Below are 15,992 nucleotides of genomic sequence, written 5' to 3' on the forward strand. Positions count from 1 at the left end.
ATTTAAATATATTCACAATCTCTAATATAATAATGTATATCACAATAAAGGACGTAAATAGCGAGAAGAAAATCTATTTGTATCAACTGATAGACAATTCACATGGTACAAAGGAGGTTGCGATCGTGGAGACGTTTTCAGATAATGTCACATATGTAGCTACAGCTCCAATAGATATACCCTTGGCCGATGGAGTTACCACGGTTAGGTTACAACAGGGTCAGCACTACACGGGTAGGGAGTTGAATTCAATCGTGAGAGGTGATATAAATTCAACACAACTAGCTAGAAACTCTAAGTTGAGTAAAATATTCAATATGGAGGGTGTAACGGAACTACATTTTAATCTTAATGAATTGGATAACTCGTTAAATCTTAAAGATGGTGAATATAGCAACAACCTGATGACATATCATATATCCGAGTATGGTGGTGATTTTACATATATTGAACCGAAAAATCCGCAATATAAGAAACTAAAGAAAGGTTTACTTCAATCACTTACCATGAGAGTCACAGGTCAGGATGGTAAGGTGCTATGGGGTGGTATGAAGACAACAGTTACCATTCACATAAGAGATACGGCGTACAGATGATACCGTAGCATTAACCGAATTAAAGTAAAATAAAATAAAAGTAATATGGAATAGCATGGAATACGGGAAAAAGTTAAACCCAGAGCGTTCACTTAGGATCGCACATGGCGTAAAAGGAACGCATCAAAAAGTAATTGTCACTCACAACCCGAGTGAGATTGATCAGAACCAGTTACTCCTGATTAGGTTCCCTAATTTAGGTAACGATGATGTCATTGTTCCTGGTACTTCGAAAATAAGTTTCGACGTTGAACTCGAGTCAAAAGTCGACACGAAGAGAACATTGGTCTGTAACATAGGGAGAGCAATTGTTAAAAAGCTAGCTATCAAGTTCGAGGGTACCGAGATTCTGAGCATTGATGACTTTGATCTTTTCGGGTGCTACAGAGATTTATGGCTAACCAAGTCCGAAAAAAGAAATGCAATAAGACAAGGTATCATCTTTGATGAAGGGTGTACAGAAAACTGTATGAAACTGAGAGTTGGAGCTGCGGATAAAGACGCATCGGAGGTGGCGGACAAAGCTATTTATGATGCATACAAAAACAAGTTCACCATACCACTAGATTTTGAAATGTTGGATAGCACGATTCCTTATTATCAGGCCGGATTAGGTAATAGGCTGTGTTATGAGATAACATTCAACAATTATGACAGGGTAGTATTATCAACACCTACCAAACCTTCGGGTTCCGCCACGGCACCGGCGCCGGATGCTAAATACAAAATCTCCAACATATCTCTAGAATATGAGATTGTGACACAACCCACACTCGCCAGATTCATCTCAAATGAATACCAAAACATGGCCGTACTTTACGACAGGTTTCTGAGACATAGACAAATTAGGGTGGATAAGTCAGACACAACGTGGAATTGGTCGTTCAATACACCGTGCAAGTCTCTGAAGGGTATATTAGTTCTGTTTGAGGAAGAGAAAGCTTACAAACGAGATACAGGTAGGTTCTACAATCCCAAGATCAAAAAGGTATCCGCCATAGTTGAGGGTAAGCTTAACCATCTTTTCGCTCAGGGGATGCAACTGTTTGAGCATTATGGTGAAATATGCAAGTATTTCGCGGAGGGCAAACAAAGGGATGGTAACGCCGGTGAAATACAGAAACATCTGCAACTACATGATGTGAAGGTCGCGGACTACCTAACCACGAAATATGCTCTATGGCTGGATTTCAGAACCATAGATGAAAACTCACTGCACGGGACCGGCCGACGGATTGAAAATGCGAGCGAGGGGATCACACTGCAAGTTGAAAAGACGGCCGAAACCGCAGGATCCTTAAACGCCTACATATATCTAATCATGGATGCTCAATTAAATATTCAAAACGGTGAAATTATGGATGTACTATATTAAGATGGACTACATGAAAGATCCTCACACGGCACTATTCGTCGGTCCAACGGGCTGCGGAAAATCCAAACGCGTAGTAACACTGCTGGAGAGTGAATACTTTGATCACTTCGATTTCATTGTGATTATATGTCCAACATTAAGATGGAACAAGACATATATGGGGAGTAACTGGTTCTGGAGGGATAGATATGTGATTCTAATTGAGCCCATGGGCATGTTGTATGAATGGATTCAAAAGATGACGGATTTCTGTGCCGGGTACAAAACATTATTCCTGATCGACGACATCATCGCGGATGAGAAACTGGACAAAAAGAGGCAACCGCTTCTGGAGCTGGCCATCAGCGGTCGGCATCGAAACCACACCATGTGGCTACTCACACAATCATACACCGCGATACCGAAGAACTTACGAAGGCAGGCAAAAATGTTATATGTGTGGTATCCGAAGGACAGACATGATCTCGCAACCATCCACGAAGAGAATGATGTCATTGAATCATCGGAGATCCAGAAGGTTAAGGAAAGGCTGAAAGATGGCAAATATACACATTTAGTCATGAGGATGGAACATCCAAGAACTCACGTGATTTGCGAGAATGGGCATTTTTTGTTACAAGAGTCTTGTAACAAATCTATAGGAAAACTACAGTACTATCCTACAATACCATGATAGAATATATAAATTTCATATTACTGGTGACAGCCGTGGCGCTATTGCTGGTATTGGTTAGTTTTTGCCTTTTTTGCCTTTTTTGTATTAAAAAATACCTATCGCTATTGAAAATGGCTGAAAACGCAATTGGCAACATAATTTTTATCGATGAACAGGATGCCCGGGATGATGGGAAGAGACAAAAATTGCTCGAGTGTGTGCTGACCGGAAATAGTAAGTTATATCTTGGTAAGATGTATAGGGAGGCGGAGATCCAGAAGCTCAAGAATGATGAGGTGGATAAACTGTTCACCATATACGAGGCTAAACTATCCGGTCAAATGGTAAAGTCTTTGGGACAGTCAATAATCCACATGTACTCCATGGGCGCCTGTACACCTCTCGGTATAAAAAATCAAAAAGCTCTGAGTGATGACCTGGAGAATGATCCTTTCTTAAACTCGGCACTCCAAAGGTTCACATGTGATCTATATTATAAGTTCAGATCACTACTATCACCAATCAGTGTAGGTTTAATAACAGGTAGGCATTATATCGCGGGAAAAAATTTAAACAATATCGATACGGATACTAAAGATGTCGGATACTCCAGTTCAGGTGACAACGAAGAACCCTAAAAAGGTTGAGGCCGGTAAGAGGCTGGCCGAATACAACCGTAAAAAGAGGGAGGATTATAAAAGATTGCTCATGGCACAGACGGAGATACAGTCGGCACCTCAGACACAAACCCAGCCGGCACCTCAGACACACTCAGCACCCCAGACACAGTTGGAGGATCCTAAGGATATTGTCATCGAGGATTCCGTGACAGACGGCCCCAAACACGGCGGAGTGAACTACACAATAATGGGTGGCGGTGGGGTGATAGTACTAGTCTTAATTGGTGCTTATTTCGTGTATAAAAATAAGGACAAAAATATTAAGGTGAAGGGTACCCCGCCAAGTAACTCAGGTAATAAAAAAACTATGAGAATAAGTAAGCTTGAAATGGAATAAAGGGATAATATCGCGATACTATAATCTTGAAGTAAATATAAGACATGGATAAGAAAAGTATAGTCAACGATATTTATAAAGCATCGGTCGTATGCGTTTTCGCTGTAGGCTATTCAATGCTCGGGAAAAAGGTATTAAAAATGACACCACCCTCAATTCAGAAGTTTGACCTGGAAGATACCGGAAAGCTTGTAGCCATAGTCGCCGCAAGTGAAATGACAAGAGAATATCTAGTTAAGCAAAAAATTATACCTGAAACTATAAATATATAATGTTGCGAATACTGGAATGGTTGGTCTGGGTTTTATGCCAGCGCAAGAAAGTTGAGAGGATTTTACCCAAGGTGGAATACATCGATACCGAGGTCATAGACGACTGTGATGTCATAGACTCCGAGGCTATCGTATTAAAATAACGCCACTATATTATACCGGATTATATAAACATGGCTTCAATTGCAATGATGTTGGGAGGTGCCTTCGCGAACGCTTTGGCCTTCACCGGATCAAGCTACCTCTTTTCAAGTTTATCAAAGGATAGGATAGATAAGGAACGGAAGCGGCATGATCTGGCCATAGAACAGCTGCAAAAGGCTCAGGTTATATGGCAACGTAAAAGACAAGAGAGGGTTGACTTTATCAATAAGCAGCTCAGACTTGAGAAGAAGGCTGAGGGGAAATTCACGGAGCTGGATGACGCGATGCGGGAATATAAAAAAGTATTTGGAGGATCACCTCTCACAGATATTCCGCGCAGGCCCGTATTGAGCGACTTTTATACACCCAGCAACGGCCAGCATGAACGGGAATTGGCATTTATCGCGCTAAGCATGATCGGCGTCGGATGCGCCGTGTGGTATTTCGAAAAATAGTACCATGCCGCGGGTATTATGTTACATGACACATGTAACATATATTCGGAATAGCTAACGCTTTGTCACCATGTAGGTGTATATCAGACCTCCGATTCCGACTATCAAAGCCCACAGGTTTTGACTCAACCAACCTACCGCTTCCTTTGCTCTATTTAGGATCCACGATACGATGGAACCGATTATACCCGGTAGGGACGCAGCTGTGGCACCGGCTAATCTACCCAGGAGAGATCCCAGCGCGCTCAGCTTGTTCTTTATCCATTCCCTCGCACCACCTTCGGTTTTTTCATGATTTTTTGTATTACCGGTGGGTGACCCCCCACCCCCTGGTGTCAAAGTTTCAACTAGAAGGCCGATAACCATACCAAATGCCGTTAGTACACTGACGATGGTGATACCCTGCTCACGGAATAGCGTTCGTATCTTTTCACCCAATGTAGTTTCTTTGTCAAGTACTTTGGTAATCGTCTCCCTGATGCTTTTTATTTGACTGTTAAGTTTACCTTTGAGAATATCGATAATCTCTTGCCGGCCTTTCAACTCATTTTGCAAACCTTTCAACCTTTCTTTCGCTTCATTTTGTTGTTCCTCGGTCATATTTGGTGTGTTTTCCATCTCTTCCAACTTGCTTTTTTCTCTGTCAATATGCTGTTCGAGCTGAACCTTTTTTGCAACTTCATCCTGAAGACTTCCTCTTATGTTTCTCAATGATCTATCCAATCCTAGCAATTCACGCATAGGATATTCAAATAGATCACCGGTCTGGGTTGCTTCATGGTCTACAGATTGTTGTTTGACCAATGAAATTAAATCTTCCGCACTGTTCACAACATCTCCAGACATGGTTTCTAATTCCATATCGGTCGCATTCTCTATTTTATCCGGTGACGGTAGTCTCTCTTCTATTTTGTTTAGCCTAGCGGCCTGTCGGGGGGTTATACTACCTTTCGGTATATCGAACCCCAAACCGCGCAGCCTTTTCTTGCCCAATAGATCTGCAATGGTACCGGTAGACCTTAGAGATCCACCATTTGTCAGAGGTCTGTTATCACCCTTGTAGTATAATTCACGACCACGAGACTCAAACAGATCGGTATGTATCACGCTCGGGTTCTCGTTTGGATATATAGTTAGTAGCTTCTCATAGAGCGATTTAACCAGCTCACTGGTAACTCTGGAGCGCAAAGAGGTTTCTCCACCGAATGATGTCTCCTCATCAGGTGTGTGTATCTGCACACGCGTGCGCTCCCTCGGTACCAGAGGTGTGGAGTCATCGGTACCCTCGTCGGGTTGGTCGTGGTCACCAAACAGATCAATATCAATGTCCGCCATTATTTTATTTAAAGGATAGTTTTTTCCTAATATAATAGAAATGGCAGAGAGTTCTAGTACCAGAGAAGAAACTTTTAAAACGGATATATCCAATTCCCAACTTGAGGAGCTGGTGAAATTACGAGGTAAGTTCCAAGACAGGACACACGAACACGGAGGATCTCTGATCATATGGTCGATTCTGGAGGGATTATCCGGAACCGCGGCCATTGCCGGCTCGATAGCGACCGCGGTGACCATTATTAGAAATTTGGGCGGTACCCATGGAAATTACATGTGGAATTCGGGTATGTGTCTATTGGGCTCGGCTTCCTATGCGGTTACCGCCCAATATGTTAGGACATATCGGGAGAAACTTATCAAATTAAGAGCCGCATATCGCGTTGTACAAAATGCCATCGATGTTTTCGATAAAACGCTACTCTGGCACACTCGGATCTGTAGAGCCGATTTTGAGAATTTGTGTGATACGTATCATAGAACTCTCAAGGATCTGGATAAACTGGATATAGGTTATTTAGAGTAAAGTTTTTTTCTTTGTAGTAACCAAATGGCAGAGATTTATCCGAAGCTACCCACGGCTCCCGAGTATTCGAGCGAGCAGGACAAGTTTAATACTAATACTGTGAACTCTCAACTTGGGGAGCTTAGAAAATTACGTGATAAGTTCAATACAAAATATGAGAAATATAACAAGACGCTGCACAGACTGGTGCTTTTAAATGCCAGCGCCACGGCCCTAACCGTCGCTTCGGGCATAGGTTCGGTGGTAACCGGTGCCACGCTCATCGGAATCCCCGCTTCCGTCGGATTGGGAGCCGTAGCACTGTCCGGAACCATTTTCACGGGCTCCGTCATGGCTCTGATTAAAAGATATCGGAGCAAACTTGACAAGGTCATGAAATTATAAGATGTTGCGACGTCCGCCATCGCCGTGTTTGAAAACTCCGTCTCGCGGGCTCTGAATAATGACGACATTAGTCACATTGAATTTCAAACCCTGAGCGGTATATACTACGAAGCTCTGGACAAGATGACGAAAACCGACAGAAAGATGGAGAGCGAAACTCGCAGCCAGTTTGAAAAAAGTCTAATGGACGAGGTTCAAAGCCTCAGAAGGATCGTAAATCAAGGTTAGTGATGTGCGCATGTACACCGCTCGCATATTTCGTGTGGTACGATAAAAATTAATATGTAAGGCGGTTTGCGACATTATGCGGCGCGATCGTCCCCCCCAAGACTGAGCCATAGCGGCCCTATCTGCCAACCGACCCACGCGATCCCCGGCATCATCTTTACCTGTTTCTGGTAAAGATATCGTCCCCTTTTTCACCAACCTTGCACATAATCAGGAGGTAATTCTGTATCTTCAGGTATTAACATCAATTCCACTTTTACAAAAGCCCGTCCGGGTCCGTCTTGAACATAGTACATTACACGGTTACCAGGTTGCGCTATTACCTCACGCAATCTATATGTGTTTTTCGACCATATTCTATCGGTTGCCCGTCTCCGCCCATCATCATGCTCTTCACCAGGTTGTAGTAGATATCTATACAGGCCATCTTTAGGTAATTCTACTTCAGGTGGATAGCTCTCTTGATTAACCAAAGGCACCTCTTTCATTATAATAGCATCTTTTGGCTTCATATCAATCATCTGCGTCTTTGTATCGTTTAGCCTATCAATCAGTTTATACAGATGCTTAACCCATGTAGATGATACCTTTTCCGAATCATTCAGTTCTTGGGCATCTTGTATTTTGAATAAATTTTCGGCAAGTATCTTGTTCAACGCCTCAACAAAAGCTGTGTGTGTATGCTTATATTTTGTAGTCGCTATTTTAATTTCAACCTTATGCTTCTCCAACAGCTTTGATACATCTGCTTTGAATTCTGAACCGTTATCACATTGGAAAGTTTTCGGATAAGTTAATGGTCCTGCCTTGTAGATGTCCTCAATCATAGCGGCAACCTCTTTGGCTTTCTTAGTCCTCAAAGGTCGGGCTACCTTGTATCTGGAAGCAGCATCGATTCCCGACAAAATGTACTTATATTTATTACCATACAGTATGTCACCGGGCATGTACAATAAATCGAATTGATGTAAATCATTAGGGGTGGTAACTTCATAATGTGGTCTTTCAACATGTTTTGGGGCGGGTAAATGTACTTGCCAAAATGCTTGCTTTGATAGCCACTTCTTAATCTCCTTTGGCCCGAAGCCGAATACTCTTAAGCTCTGAACAGCCTTTTGTCCTTTCCATAAATTTTGAGGTTGATAGTAAGTCTCTTGAAGTTTTGACATGTTTTATTTATGCACACCTTTATTTATCTCCTTTTTGTGTTATGATGTGGTACGATAAAAGTGCTTAAAGTTTTTCATATATTATATTAATATGTCAGACATGGATACCACACCGGATTATAAATTGATGAAACTGAGAGAGTTGCGAGAGGTTGCCAAATCCCGCGGAATTAAGTATATCGTGGGTATGAGAAAGGCTAAACTGGTTGAGGTGATTGAGAAGAATGATCTCGACCCATCCTACACCATCGATCTGGATACCAAGAAGGAATGGTATGGATACTGTTCAAGGTGGAGGTCGAAAAACAGGGAGGCATATCTAAAAGCTCAAAAACGTTATAACGACAAAAGATCCAAGTGATTGGGTATTTTTTTGTTACTCAGACGAGTAACAAATGTTGGTGGGTGGGTACCCATGGTCTAACCGGTCATGGCCCTCAAGGTGTTGGTGGGTGGGTACCCATGGTGGAGCGGTCACGACCCCCGAGGTGCTGGTGGGTGGGTACCCATGGTGCTGGTGGGTGTCTTGCGAACGAAGCCCCTCACCATCCTCGCGACCCCGGGTGGGTGTCTTGCGAACGAAGCCCCTCACGATCCTCGCGACCCCGGGTGGGTGTCTTGCGAACGAAGCCCCTCACGATCCTCGCGACCCCGGGTGGGTGTCTTGCGAACGAAGCCCCTCACGATCCTCGCGACCTCGGAGGTCCTGATTTTTTTTCCCTGGGGGAGTACCCACCCACATTTACACTCCGGGAAACGATCCATGGTGGAGCGATGTCGGTATCATAAACCGCGTTTTACCGCCATGGAGCAGCGCAACCCCGGGTGGTTGTCTTGCGAACGAAGCCCCTCACGATCCTCGCGACCCCGGTTTACGATTATAAAAACATCTTAAAGGTTTGCAAAATCGTATATCATAGCCAAGCATGTCTTCAGGAATCGTTCTCGATTTGATACACAGTAGAGAATATATTGATGACTTTGATCTTTTCACGGTCCCTGATTTAAGAGCCAGAGCGAGGTACCTTGGCCTACGTGGATACTCGCGGCTCAGAAGGGCTGAGCTTATCGAATTACTGTTATCAACAGTACCCGCAAGATATCCCGATATGACTTTGCCGCTCGTCATAGGGATGCTGGATCTCGAAGTGACCGAATTTTCAGGACCCGTGACGAGACCAAATGTATCAGTGCCAAGACCGGTACCAGCACCGATTAGACCGGTACCAGCACGGGTTGAGGTTGATGATGAGGACGACGCGGACGATGACATTGATGAAGATGATAGATGTATCATTTGTCTTTCTAAACGAAAGACCGCCACCATTGTTCATGGTAGAACAGGGCATTTTTGCTGCTGTTTATCGTGCGCAAATAAATTGGAGAAGAGGGGGGATAAATGCCCTATATGTCGCGCATCAATAGATCTTGTCATTAGACAATATTGAACGCGAATTCCCGGCCTTTGTTACTCGGACGGGTAACAAAAATCCCGAGGTGTCGATGGGTGGGTACCCATGGTGGAGCGATGTCAGTATCATAAACCGCGTTTTACCACCATGGTGTCAGGTGGTTGTCTTGTGAACGAAGCCCCTCACGATCCTCCACCCCGGTTTACGATTTATAAAAATGGCTTAAAGATTACAAAATCGTATATCATAGCCAAACATCTTAAAGATTACAAAATCGTATATCACAACCAAGCATGACTTCGAGAAATACAGTTGTTGAATTAAGAGCTCTCGCTAGAGAACGCGGCCTACGTGGCTACTCAAGGCTCAGAAAGGCCGATCTGATCGAATTATTGACACCCACTACTGTGTCAGCACCCGTACCCGTGCCGAGACCCACTAGACCCGTACCGGTGCCGAGACCCACCAGACCCGTACCCGTGCCGAGACCAATTAGACCCGTACCCGTGCCGAGACCAATTAGACCCATACCCGTGCCGAGACCCACTAGACCCATACCAACACCGAGACCAATTAGACCCGTACCGGTGCCGAGACCAATTAGACCCATACCCGTGCCGAGACCCACTAGACCGGTATCAGCACCCATACCAGCACCGAGACCGGGCACTAGCCAACAAGACATGGATTTGAAAAGCAAGTTGATCGAATGGAGGGACTGGTTAATAAATCATGTACCTAAGGCTATTGAGGAGAAAGCGAGCAAAGCTTTCAAAACCATGAATGATAAGATCATGGGTTTGTATAAAAAGGGCACTGGAGAGGAAGTGGTGGAGGTGGAGGAGGAGGAGGAGGAGGTGGAGGAGGAGGAGGAGGAAAACCCCTATACCCCCATTGAAGAAGCTTTTGTAGGTTCATACAAACGTTTCAAAATAAACTCGGATGGTGGGAAGAATGTCAGGGTCTTTCTCGAAAAGGTCGAGCACGTCGTAAATAGGTTGATGAGTGACGTGCTAGGGCAGAAGAAGTCGCTGAAGACTCAGGCGACCTTGTGGGTGAAGTGGGTAAGGGAGGACACCAGCTCGACCGATGCCCCGTGTGTACATGTCGATAAAGCTTTCAATAGCTATATGGAGATACTGCACGCCCACGATGACATTTCTGATGTTTTCGATCGGATGTGTAATAAGATAATCGAGCAGATTGAAAACCCTGCTCTACCCGCCAGCGGGTTCACAATCGAAAGGATCCTACATATGCATGTGGACTTTCATAAACTGAAATTAACCAGAGGTAGTTCTTACTTGCCGCTACCCAAGAATTTCAGTGGAAAGCGATCTGTGATTAACCCTCATAACGAGGATGATGATAAATGTTTCAGATGGGCTATTATCGCTGCTCTCAATCATGATAAGATCGATAATCACCCTGAACGTATCTCAATCCTTAAGAAGCATGATAAGTATAATTGGGATGGTCTAACTTTCCCAATGGCGCTAAACAAGATAGATTTGTTTGAGAGAAGGAACCCCGATGTCGCTGTGCATGTTTTGACAAAGGATGAGAGAGAAGGTATCTACATGTGTCGCAAGTCGAAGCATCTTGACCGTAAGGAGACGGTTGTTTTGTTTTTGCTGTGTGAGGGTGATAAGAAGCACTACATTGCTGTTAAGAACTTGAGCGGTGTACTGAGCAAGGTTAACTCGAAGGATGGACATAGAGAGCATTATTGCTTGAATTGTCTCTCTGGTTTTCCAAGCGAACAGAAAAGGGATGAGCACTTTGAGTATTGCAAGAATAACGATGCCGCTAAGATTCAACTCCCTAAGGAGGGTAGCACCCTAACCTTCACCGATGGTAAGTTTCAGCTCAAAGCCCCATTCATCATGTATGCCGATTTCGAAGCTTTTACAAAAGAGTTGCCAGAAGATGAGAGAAAATGCGGATCATCCACCGAGAAAGTTGGTAAACATGTTCCCACCGGATTCTGTTGTTATAGTAAATATGCTCATGGTGAAGTGCCGGACCCTCTGAATCTTTACCGCGGTGAGGACTGTGTCCCGCGCTTTGTAGATCATGTAGTTTCTGAGGCGAAAAGGTTATATAACATGTTTCCTCAGAAAGCAATGGATCCACTGACGGAGGAGGAGCGTGACAGTTTCAAGAGAGCCGTGGTGTGCCACATTTGCATGGAAGAATTTGATGACAAGGATGACAAGGATGACAAGGATGACATCAAGGTTAGGGATCACTGCCATTTCACCGGTAAGTTTCGCGGGGCTGCCCATCAGAAATGTAATCTGCGTTACAAGGTTCCTAATTATATTCCGGTTGTCTTCCACAATCTGAGTGGCTACGATGCGCATTTATTCATTAAGGAGCTTGCTAGGAAGTACGGAGAAGATGGTATGGGTGTAATCGCGGAGAATAAGGAGAAATATATCTCTTTCTCTACGGATGTTAAGGTTGGTGAATACATTGACAAAAATGGTGAGACCAAAGACAAAAAGATACAACTGAGATTCATAGACTCATTTAGATTTATGTCAAACGGCCTAAGCTCCCTGGCTGACAACCTATCAGATGATCAATGCAAAAACCTTCGAAAATTCTTCAATGGTGACGAATTCAACATAATGAGAAGGAAGGGTGTATACCCATATGAGTATGTTAACTCATTCGATAGGTTTAATGAAACTGAGCTCCCGTCAAAGGATGATTTCTACAGGAAGCTGAACATGAATGGTATCAGCAATGCCGATTATGCGCATGCCCAGAAGGTGTGGAAGGACATGAAAGTTGAAAATATGGGCGTTTATCATGATATCTATCTCAAGACGGATGTTCTGCTTCTGAGTGATGTGTTTGAGACATTCAGAGAAACATGCTTGAGAAACTACGATCTAGACCCGGCTCACTTTTACACTGCTCCGGGATTAGCCTGGAGGGCGTGTTTGAAAAAGACCAAGGTTAGTCTAGATTTATTGTCGGATATGGAGATGGTCATGTTCATTGAGAGTGGTATTAGGGGTGGATTGTGTCAGGCTGTCCACCGCTACGCCAAGGCCAACAATAAGTATATGGGGGACGAGTACAACACATCGGATGGGAATTGCATGGATTTATTTGAGCAGCAGCAGGAAATTGCTAAAACCGTGCCTTTTGTAAAAAGAAAATTGATTGAATTGAGGTACTGGTTGATGAAACATGTACCTAGGGTCATCAAGGTGAAAACTAGTAAAGCTTACAGAGCCGTGAAGGATAAGATCATGGGTTTGTATGAAAAGGTATGTTGGGGACCGTCTGTACCGAAAGAGGAAAAACAATATACCACCAAAGCCAACACATCTGAGAGTAAGGAGATGAATAGCTATCTCCAGTACCTAGATGCAAATAATTTGTACGGCTGGGCCATGATTCAGAAGATGCCGACCGGGGGGTTTGAGTGGGTTGATGACGTGGTTTCTGATTTTACACCCGAACTGATTTCACAATTAGCTGTGGAAAACGGTGAAAAGGGGTACATCCTTGAGGTTGATGTTAGCTATCCACGGGAGCTTCATGATTCTCATAACGACCTTCCTTTCATGCCCGAGAGGAAGATCATTAATGGCGTCGAGAAGCTGACACCGTGTCTTTCAGACAAGAAGAAATATATCACTCATATCCGTGCGCTTGATCAAGCGTTGAAGCATGGTCTTGTTCTTGAGAAGGTTCATAGGGTCTTGAGATTTGATCAGAGTGCGTGGTTGAAGTCGTACATAGATTTCAACACTGATTTGCGTACCAAATCAACTAATGACTTCGAAAAGGACTTTTTCAAGCTGATGAATAATTCGGTCTTTGGGAAGACAATGGAGAATCAGCGAAGGCAGAAGGATATACGTTTGGCCACCAACCAAAAGAATTATGAGAAAATGGTGATGAAGCCCAACTTCAAGGGTAGCACGTGGTTCTCGGAAACACTGATGGGCATAGAGATGTCCAAGATCAAGATCAAACTAAACAAGCCAATCTACCTGGGGCTGGCAATTCTCGACTTGTCCAAGATAGTTATGTATGAGTTCCACTATGATTACATGAGACCAAAATATGGTGTGGATGTAAAGCTTTGCTACATGGATACAGATTCATTCGTTTATCATATCAAAACCGACGACTTTTACAAAGATATCGCCGACGATGTGGCTTTGAGATTTGACACTTCGGGGTACGATGAGAAAGATGGTAGACCCCTACCATTAGGTTTGACTAAAAAGATCATTGGGCTGATGAAGGACGAGTTAGGTGGCAAGGTAATGACGGAGTTTATCGCTCTTAGGGCTAAGAATTAAGCTTACAAACAGCTATGTGGTAGGGAGGATAAGAGGTGCAAGGGTGTCAAGAAATGTGTGGTGAGGAAGACAATAGGTTTCGATGACTATAGGAGATGCTTGTTGGAGGGTGAAAATGTTTACAGGGAACAGATGACCTTTCGATCGATTAAGCATGATGTTCATACCATAAAAACAAACAAACTAGCGCTCAATGCAGATGATGATAAGCGCATAATTATGGAGGATGGCATTACCACACTGGCTAGAGGACATTATAGACACACATAACACTATAAATTATAGGAGACGACAGATGAGGGTGGGTAGGGACCCATGGGACGGGGATGAGGGCCAGGGGGACACGGCGGGGGAGGGGGTTTTGGACAGATATTATAGAGCATGCCCGCTTATTTGACGTAAAGTGGTAAAGTGCACATGGATTTTATCGACTCTTCTATCGTTGATTTGACGTGGATGATCTATAATTTGACGTAAAGTGGTAAAGTGCTAACGGATTTTATGGACTCTTCTATCGTTGATTTGACGTGGATGATCCATAATTTAACGTAAAGTGGTAAAGTGCTAAGGGGATCTGTCCTAACATTGGGGTTTTCCTATCTCTACTTGTAGTTTTTAAAAATGTTTTCATTTTTGATGAGACGCTGAATAAAAGAAGTTTAATCGCCGGCAAACGAAAAACCGCGATTTCCCGTAACTCCCGGCTTGGCCCGTATTGTCAAAAGTATACAAAGAAAGTACCCAGGGAGTAAACTCATTTCCCGAACGAATTTTTAAATTATTTTTTCACCACTAAAACGCATGAGACTTGTAGTTTTCAAAAATGTTTTCATTTTTGATGAGACACTGAATAAAAGAAGTTTAATCGCCGGCAAACGAAAATCCGCGATTTCCCGTAAATCCCGGGCTTGGCCCGTATAGTCAAAAGTATACAAAGAAAGTACCCAGGGAGTAAACTCATTTCCCGAACGATTTTTTAAATTACTTTTTCACCACTAAAACACATGAGACTTGTAGTTTTTAAAAATGTTTTCATTTTTGATGAGACGCTGAATAAAAGAAGTTTAATCGCCGGCAAACGAAAACCTGCGATTTCCCGTAAATCCTGGACTCGGCCCGTATAGTCAAAAGTATACAAAGAAAGTACCCAGGGAGTAAACTCATTTCCCGAACGATTTTTTAAATTACTTTTTCACCACTAAAACACATGAGACTTGTAGTTTTTAAAAATGTTTTCATTTTTGATGAGACGCTGAATAAAAGAAGTTTAATCGCCGGCAAACGAAAACCTGCGATTTCCCGTAAATCCTGGACTCGGCCCGTATAGTCAAAAGTATACAAAGAAAGTACCCAGGGAGTAAACTCATTTCCCAAACGATTTTTTAAATTATTATTTCACCACTAAAACGCATGAGACTTGTAATTTTCAAGAATGTTTTCTTTTTTGATGAGACGCTGAATAAAAGCAGTTTAATCGCCGGCAAACGAAAACCTGCGATTTCCCTAAATCCCGGGCTTGGCCGTATAGTCAAAACTATACAAAGAAAGTACCCAGGGAGTAAACTCATTTCCAGAACGATTTTTTAAATTATTTTTTCACCACTAAAACGCATAAGACTTGTAGTTTTTAAAAGTGTTTTCATTTTTGATGAGACGCTGAATAAAAGAAGTTTAATCGCCGGCAAACGAAAACCCGCAATTTCCCGTAAATCCCGGGCTTGGCCTGTATAGTCAAAAGTATACAAAGAAAGTACCCAGGGAGTAAACTCATTTCCCGAACGATTTTTTATATTATTTTTTTACCACTAAACGCATGAGACTTGTAGTTTACAAAAATATTTTCATAATTGATGAGACGCTCAATAAAAGAAGTTTAATCGCCGGCAATCAAAAATCCGCGATTTCCCGTAAATCCCGGACTCGGCCCGTATAGTCAAAAGTATACAAAGAAAGTACCCAGGGAGTAAACTCATTTCCCGAACGATTTTTTAAATTATTTTTTCACCACTAAAACGCATGAGACTTGTAGTTTGCAAAAATATTTTCATTTTTGATGAGACGCTTAATGAAAGAGGTTTAATCGCCGGCAA

The sequence above is a fragment of the Hydractinia symbiolongicarpus genome, chromosome 13 (genome assembly GCF_029227915.1).
Source record: "Hydractinia symbiolongicarpus strain clone_291-10 chromosome 13, HSymV2.1, whole genome shotgun sequence".
NCBI lineage: Eukaryota > Metazoa > Cnidaria > Hydrozoa > Anthoathecata > Hydractiniidae > Hydractinia > Hydractinia symbiolongicarpus.